Here is an 8,645-nt window from a genome sequence, read left to right as displayed (position 1 = left end):
AACAGGTTTGTTTCAATGTCACTAGCTTTCTGAGCGCTGCTCCTGCACCTGAGGAAGGAGCAGCGCTCCGAAAGCTAGTGACATCGAAACAAACCTGTTGGACTTTAACCTGGTGTTGTAAGACTTCTTACGGTGTTTATGTAGTTAGATTGTATACCTTGTGTTGCCCTATTACGTATTTTCTTTTATTTCCTTTTCTTTTCATGTACTTAATGATCTGTTGAGCTGCTCGCAGAAAAATACTTTTCACTGTACCTCGGTACACGTGACAATAAACAAAATCCTGTCTGAAAACAAAATGGAAATAGTTGGAAAAAATCTTGTACTGAAGGAGTGGAGTTGTACTTATGTTGGGGAAGAGATGCATTGTTGCAAGGTAGAGGCGAACTATCTTCTATCTGATTGGAAGATTCTCTATTCCCAGTTTTTAAGTATTTGAGTACTAAGTAGCCATGTCCTCAGTTTTATGGTGTTAGGGCTTTTCAGGAAAACTTTATTGATGTTAAACAGAATATTTAGTTTGGCCAGAATTTTGTTAATAACCGGGTCCAGATAGTGTGGGTTATGTTGCGTTTCCTGCAGCAGCATGTATCCCTTTGATGAACTCGATCTGTTTTCTATTTTTAAAACTGCGTGCACGTTCTCAGGCCATCTGGAAAAGGATTTAACATTTCAGAATGTTATCAACATATACATGCAACTGCTTCAGGCCAGGTCCAGTAACATTGAAAACAAACTTAATGAACGTTTTATTGTGAATTTTAAAATCTAAGATGGTTCTGGCCATTGTGTCAGTAACTTGTATCTAGTCACTCGGCTCTGGTAAGGTCTGACTTTGTTTCAGCACTCATTTAAGTTTGTTCTTTTGAAGCCGCTGTTTCGCCAAATATTTTCGGAGGAGAGTTCAGTCCAGAAGAACATTGGGGAAAGTAAAGTTTAAATTATAAATACAATTATTTTTTTCAGCATCCAGGTGTTCAGGATTTGATGGAACACAGGAATTAGGAGCAGAGATCAGCAATTCACTACTCCGATCCTGCTCCGCCGCTCAGTCAGATCATGGCTGATCTCTTCCTGGTCTCAAATCCACCTCACTACCTGTTCCCCATATCCCTTTAACCTGTTTTTTTGTCAAATCTATTTATCTCCTTCTTGAGTTACATTTAATGACTTCGATTCCACCGCTCTATGGGGCAGCGAGTTCCACAAATTCACCACTCTCTGCGAGAAGTAGTTCCTCCTCACCTCAGTTCTAATTCTACCCACTCGCAACCTATATCCGTGACCTCTCATTCTAGATTGCCCCAGAAGGGGGAACATTTGGACTACGTTTACTTTATCAATCCCTCTTAGTATTTTATACACCTCAATCAGATCCCCTCTCATCCTTCTAAACTCCCAAGTATAAGCCCAAACGGTTTAATCTCTCCTCATACGTCAACCCTTTCATCCCCGGAATCAATCTGATGAACCTCCTCTGAACTGCCTCCAATGCCACCACATCCTTCCTCAAATAAGGAGACCAAAACTGAACACAATACTCCAGATGTGGTCTCACCAACAGTCTATACAATTGCAACAGCACTTCTCTTCTTTTATACTCCCGTCCTTTTGCAATATAAGTTAACATTCCATTTGCTTTTTCAAAGACATGCTGGGGTAGATGGAATCTATTTTCTCTAGGGGAGAGTTCAGAACAATAAGAACTAGGAACAGGAGTAGGCCATCTGGCCCCTCGAGCCTGCTCCGCCATTCAATGAGATCATGGCTGATCTTTGTGGACTCAGCTCCACTCTCCGGCCCGTACACCATATCCCCGAAATCCCTTTATTCTTTAGAAAGGTATCTATCTTTTTCTTAAAAACGTTTAAAGAAGGAGCCTCAACTGCTTCACTGGGCAAGGAATTCCAGAGATTCACAACCCTTTGGGTGAAGAAGTTCCTCCTAAACTCGATCCTAAATCTACTTCCCCTTATTTTGAGGCTATGCCCCCTAGTTCTGCTTTCCCCGACCAGTGGAAACAACCTGCCCGCATCTATCCTATCTATTCCCTTCATAATTTTATATGTTTCAATAAGATCCCCCCTCATCCTTCTAAACTCCAATGAGTACAGTCCCAGTCTACTCAACCTCTCGTCATAATCTAATCCCCTCAACTCTGGGATCAACCTAGTGAATCTCCTCTGCACTCCCTCCAGTGCCAATATGTCCTTTCTCAGGTAAGGAGACCAAAACTGAACACAATACTCCAGATGTGGCCTCACCAACACCTTATACAATTGCAGCATAACCTCCCTAGTCTTGAACTCCATCCCTCTAGCAATGAAAGACAAAACTCGATTAGCCTTCTTAATCACCTGTTGCACCTGCACACCAACTTTTTGCAACTCGTGCACCAGCACACCCAGGTCCCTCTGCACAGCAGCATGTTTTAACATCTTACCGTTTAAATAATAATCCATTCTGCTGTTATTCCTCCCAAAATGGATGGCCTCACACTTGGCAACATTGAATTCCATCTGCCAGACCCTAGTCCATTCACCTAACCTAGCCAAATCCTTCTGCAGATTTCCGGTATCCTCTGCACTTTTCGCTTTACCACTCATCTTAGTGTCATCTGCAAACTTTGCCACATTGCACTTGGTCCCCAACTCCAAATCATCTATGTAAATTGTGAACAACTGCGGGCCCAACACCGATCCTTGAGGGACCCCACTAGTTACAGGTTGCCAACCAGAGAAACACCCATTTATCCCCACTCACTGCTTTCTGTTAACCAATTCTCTACCCATGCTACCACTTTACCTTCAATGCCATGCATCTTTAGTTTATGCAGCAACCTTTTGTGTGGCACCTTGTCAAAAGCTTTCTGGAAATCCAGATATACCACATCCATTGGCTCCCCGTTATCTACTGCACTGGTAACGTCCTCAAAAAAGTCTACCAAATTAGTCAGACACGACCTACCCTTTATGAACCCATGCTGCGTCTGCCCAATGGGACAATTTCCCTCCAGGTGCCCCGCTATTTCCTCCTTAATGATAGATTCCAGCATTTTCCCTACAACCAAAGTTAAGCTTACCGGCCTATAATTACCCGCTTTCTGCCGACCTTTTTTAAACAGTGGTGTCACGTTTGCTACTTTCCAATCCTCTGGGACCACCCCAGAGTCTAGTGAATTTTGATAAATTATCACTAGTGCGTTTACAATTTCCCTAGCCATCTCTTTTAACACTCTGGGATGCATCCCATCAGGGCCAGGAGACTCGTCTACCTTTAGCCCCATTAGCTTGCCCAATACTGCCTCCTTAGTGATTACAATCATCTCAAGGTCCTCACCTATCATATTTTTATTTCCATCAGTCACTGGCATGTTTGTGTCTTCCACTGTGAAGACTGACCCAAAAAACCTGTTCAGCTCCTCAGCCATTTCCCCGTCTCATATTATTAAATCTCCCTTCTCATCTTCCAAAGGACCAATATTTACCTTAGCCACTCTTTTTTGTCTTCTATATTTGTAGAAGCTTTTACTATCTGCTTTTATGTTCTGAGCAAGTTTACTTTCATAGTCTACCTTACTCTTTTATAGCTTTTTTAGTAGCTTTCTGTTGTCCCCTAAAGACTTCCCAGTCCTCTAGTCTCCCACTAATGTTTGCCACTTTGTATGTTTTTTCCTTCAATTTGATACAAGGGGGCATAATCTTAAAATTAGAGCAAGTCTGCACAAGGGAGATGTCAGGAAGCATTGCATCATGTGCACGGTTGGGTTATTAATGGATAAGAAACGACAGTGGGTTAATGAAGCTGAGATCCGGGTCAGCCATGATCTAACAGAATGGAGGAGCGGTCTTGAAGAGCTGCTTGACCTAATACTGTTCATAATTTAATACTTAGACCTGAAATTTCGCTACTGGATCAGGAACGGAGAGTCGGGACATTTCCCGGCTCTGCTAACCCGACTCAGGAGGAAGTGCCCTGGAAGTTGGAATTTTCGTTCTGGGGTGGTGGGGCCTGTCACCCCTGGAACAAGTGCGGTGCCTGCCATGTGCAGAGGTGGGCTGGGCAGAAGGCCTGCCTCTGTGCTGTATTGCCAAGATTTTGTATAAAAACTCCCAAAGCAAAAACAGCCCTCGGTGGCCCACACACTCCTTATGTCCCCTTATATCCTCCGTGCCAACCTATGTCCCTCTACCCAACCATATGGCCTCTCATATTGCCAGAGCTTGAAAATTGCAGCAATGAGGAGAGATTGGATAGGCTAGGGTTTTTTTTCCTGAGAGCAGAGGAGAGTAAGGAGTGACCTTGAGGTGTACAAACCTGCGAGGGGCCTAGATAGGGTAGACAGAAAACACTTATTTCCCATAGCTGAGTGGTCAGTTACCAGAGGGCATAGATTTAAGGCGATTGGTAGAAGGATTTAGGGGACAATGAAAAACCTTTTCACCCATAGAGTGGTGAGCATCTGGAATTCGTTGCCTAGGTTGGTGGCTGAGGCTGAAATTAGTCGTTAATTTTAACCCCATTTTCCAGCACCTACACCATAGCCTCGCACGTTTTAGTAATGGGGATATCAAAGACTAGTCATTACATAATATTTAAAACCAGCCTTGGCTGAATGGTCTCTTTATGTACTGTTAACCTTTCTATGGTTCATGCCAACCTATGTCCCTCGACCACCTCCATAGTCCTTTATAGCCTCTATGCCAACTAACACACTCCCATCCCCCCCCCCCCCCCCCCACCCATCATCATTTGCCCTCACACTTACCATACCAACACATCAGTATCCGACATGAGCAGACCCCAGCACCCAGGCTGAGATTAAATAAAATAAAGTTCTTGGTGTCTATTGCAGACTTTATTTTTTTAAAATCATTAACAATTCATTCATAAAAACCCACTCACAATATTTACATTCCTTTGATTACATCCTTATTAAAAACAAACATTTTATTCAAATACACAATCTCAACGCTCCAAATGTTTTCAAGGACAGGAGTTTTAAATGTCTTCACAGCTTGATAATTGCCATTGCCAGTTAATTTTGACACTTCTGAGTTCCAATGGATATTTAATTGCTTTAGTTTGCTGCAAAAAATAAAAGGCGATTCACTTTCCTGCAGGGGGCTAGCAGGGACCCAGGGAACTTCTCGCAGCTTTGGCTGCGGATACGGGCTTCCGCACTTCCAGTTCCGAGTCCGCGCATGTGGATGGCGGAAGCCTCCAGCGGTCGCGTCGAGCGCCATGGCGGACTCGGATCGCGTACCAACACTGACAATGTAGGCCCCCCCAGATCGGCCGCGCGCCCCTGCATTGGACCGGCCCAATCGCTGCCCTGGTCGCCCATAAGGGGCCCCCCCACTCAGTTTTTGATCCCCCACCAGGGTGTCTGTGGACTGAGTCCGCAGCCGCTGCACGAGAGTCCCGGCCGGCCATACCACATTAGTTCCACGCCGTCAGGAACTCGGCCGGTCGGGAGCGGAGTATCGCTGGGAGGGCCTCTGGCAATGGCCCCCCAGCTGTGCGGTGTAATTCGCGGACGAGCAATTCTCCGGGGCCCCGAGAATCGCCGGAGCGGTGCCGGGCCCGATTCGGTCGGGAACTTCGAGTACTGTGTACAGTTCTGGTCGCCTCATTTTCGAAAGGATGTGGAAGCTCTGGAAGAGGTGCAAAGAAGATTTACCAGGATGTTGCCTGGAATGGAGAGTAGGTCTTACGAGGAAAGGTTGAGGGTGCTAGGCCTTTTCTCATTAGAGCGGAGAAGGATGCGGGGCGACTTGATAGAGGTTTATAAGATGATCAGGGGAATAGATAGAGTAGACAGTCAGAGACTTTTTTTCCCCGGGTGGAACACACCATTACAAGGGGACATAAATTTAAGGTGGAAGATATAGGAGGGATATCAGAGGTAGGTTCTTTACCCAGAGAGTAGTGGGGGCATGGAATGCACTGCCTGTGGAAGTAGTTGAGTCGGAAACATTAGGGACCTTCAAGCAGCTATTGGATAGGTACATGGATTACGGGAAAATGATATAGTGTAGATTTATTTGTTCTTAAGGGCAGCACGGTAGCATTGTGGATAGCACAATTGCTTCACAGCTCCATGGTCCCAGGTTCGATTCCGGCTTGGGTCACTGTCTGTGCGGAGTCTGCACGTCCTCCCCGTGTCTGCGTGGGTTTCCTCCGGGTGCTCCGGTTTCCTCCCACAGTCCAAAGATGTGCGGGTTAGGTGAATTGGCCAATGATAAATTGCCCTTAATGTCCAAATTGCCCTTGGTGTTGGGTGGAGGTGTTGAGTTTGGGCGGGGTGCTCTTTCCGGTGGCTGGTGCAGACTCGGGGGGGCCGAGTGGCCTCCTTCTGCGCTGTGGGTTCGATGATAATCTATGATTAATCTAGGACAAAGGTTCGGCACAACATCGTGGGCCGAAGGGCCTGTTCTGTGCTGTATTTTCTATGTTCTCCGTCCCGCGCCAAACGCAATTTCGGAACGAGGCTGCGGAGAATCTAGCTCCATATTTCCTATACCTGGGTCACCAAATTTAGGCATGAGTGGAGGGAACTGTTGATTTCTTAGGGAAGGTGCCTCTGTTGTTGGGAAAAGACAGACCTTCGTATTTACCAAACAGTTTGGAGTCTCCTAAAAATGTAGCTCGAAGCTTGTAACATATTTAGTTTTATAAATTAAGTAATTATGTGTAAACTGGCATTTTTAATTCTTACCACTTCGCAGTTCTGCTCCTGTTCTGATCTAATTGCAGTAAGATCTGAGCTACTATTATTGCAGTTGCTGCCCTTGGAATAGGGAGGGGCGAATTGGCTGGGGTTCCACTCCTAACCGCGAATGACTCCTAGGAAGGTTTTTGTTTTCAATATTAGCTGATGATTTGTCTTTGATATCCCCATTACTAAAACGTATGCCATTACTCATTCTCTGGACTTGTATTAAAGAATATGCAGCAGCTTTCGCGGCATCACATTATTCCGGAGCACTTCGCTGCCAATTAAATACTTTTGAAGTGTAGTCACTGTGAAATTAGTGGGGAAATGGCAGCCAACTTTTATTGACAGCCATCTCCACCTGATCTGTTCGATTGATGTGGGTGGGGGCGTTTCATGACCGAGCCGTCACAAAGTGATTTTGCTGCCCATTGTGCATTTTTCCAGTATTGTAATGTAGATCATGTAGCATTGGAAAGAGGCTGTTGGTAGTCTGCGTTTGTTGTATTAATCATAACAAAATTGTAAAAAAAAAAAAAGGAACATTGTATGATAATTGACTACAAATCATGTACTAATAAAGTTTTTTTTTGTATTTCATCAATGGTTGTTAACATAGGTGTAACCCAATGATAGAAATATAACCAGAAAGTTCTATGTAATTGAACATTTGTACAATTGCAGTAGGGATATTTAAATGGGCTTCACTTTGGAAGGTCCAAATTCAGGACTAGAAACTGAAATCTTGGAATCTCAGTATGAAGATCAAAATGAAGACAGTTCCTCCATTCTTTGAGGTAGACCTGCTTTACAAGTGGTAGTTCGCTTTCATTAAAGCCTACGGGTGAGAGCCAGCATCATTTGCCTTGACTGTCACCGCCAGCAGTTTGTTCTTTTTGGCTACAGGCAGCTGAGAGTTAAATACTCCTCTCCCATGAGCCTGGCGACTCCCCCTCCCATCTCAGTTATCTTTTTTAATCAATGATCTGTCTTCACGGTGTGCGCTGCGGTAATGTTGGCTCGGACATGAATGCCCTTTATGAGATGTTTCATGACCACTGGGCTGGTTGGATGAATGGAGCCTGAATTTAGTATCTCATCCAAACGAAAACTTTGAACAGTGTATGTATCCTTGCTGTTGTACTGAAGCATCTGTCTGCTTTGGATATCCAAATCCTTGAATGGAGTGGTTAAATGATTGCTGCGAATGGAGTGTATAAACATGAGACCTGGTAACATTAGAAATTATTGGAGCTCCAAGTGTGCAGATTTGATTACAATATCTGGATTTCTTGGATTAACGAGACAGACTGGCCAACTTTATTGTTTTACTTGTCATTACATTTTGATTTTTGAAACCCAGCAAAAAAGCCCTCAGCAGTGTCAACTTCTGTCATCAATTACAGAGCCTGACACAATGGGTTAATAATTCACTGTTAACAGTTGGTAGTGGGGGAGGGGTCGGTCTGGGAGCGGATGGAGGCAGCATCCTGCAACGGTACGAGTCTGGAGGCTTTACTGACAACGCCCCTGCTGTTCTCGCCTGCTCCACAGGTCCTGTGGTGGTGGCAGCCCTGAGGGTGTGGCGGCAATGGAGACTGGAAGGGGCGTCAGTGTGGTCACCGATCTGTGACAATCACCGATTTGTCCCGGGGGGGGGGGGGGGGGGGGTGCTGGATGGGGGCTTTAAGGTATGGAAGTAGGCAGGGATTGAGAGGTTTGGGGATCTATTCATCCAGGAGGGCTTCCCGACCTTGGAGACATTAGAGGAGGAGTTTGACTTGCCGGGTGGGAACGGGTTTCGGTATCTTCAAGTGCGGGACTTTGTACGGAGACAGGTCCCAAGCTTTCTTCGCCTCCCCCTGAGGGGACTACAGGATAAAGTGCTGTCAAAAACAGGGGTTGGAGGTGGGAAGGTTTCGGACAT

This window comes from Scyliorhinus torazame, chromosome 13 (genome assembly GCF_047496885.1).
Source record: "Scyliorhinus torazame isolate Kashiwa2021f chromosome 13, sScyTor2.1, whole genome shotgun sequence".
Taxonomy (NCBI): Eukaryota; Metazoa; Chordata; class Chondrichthyes; order Carcharhiniformes; family Scyliorhinidae; genus Scyliorhinus; species Scyliorhinus torazame.
Note: the sequence above shows the minus strand (reverse complement) of the source record.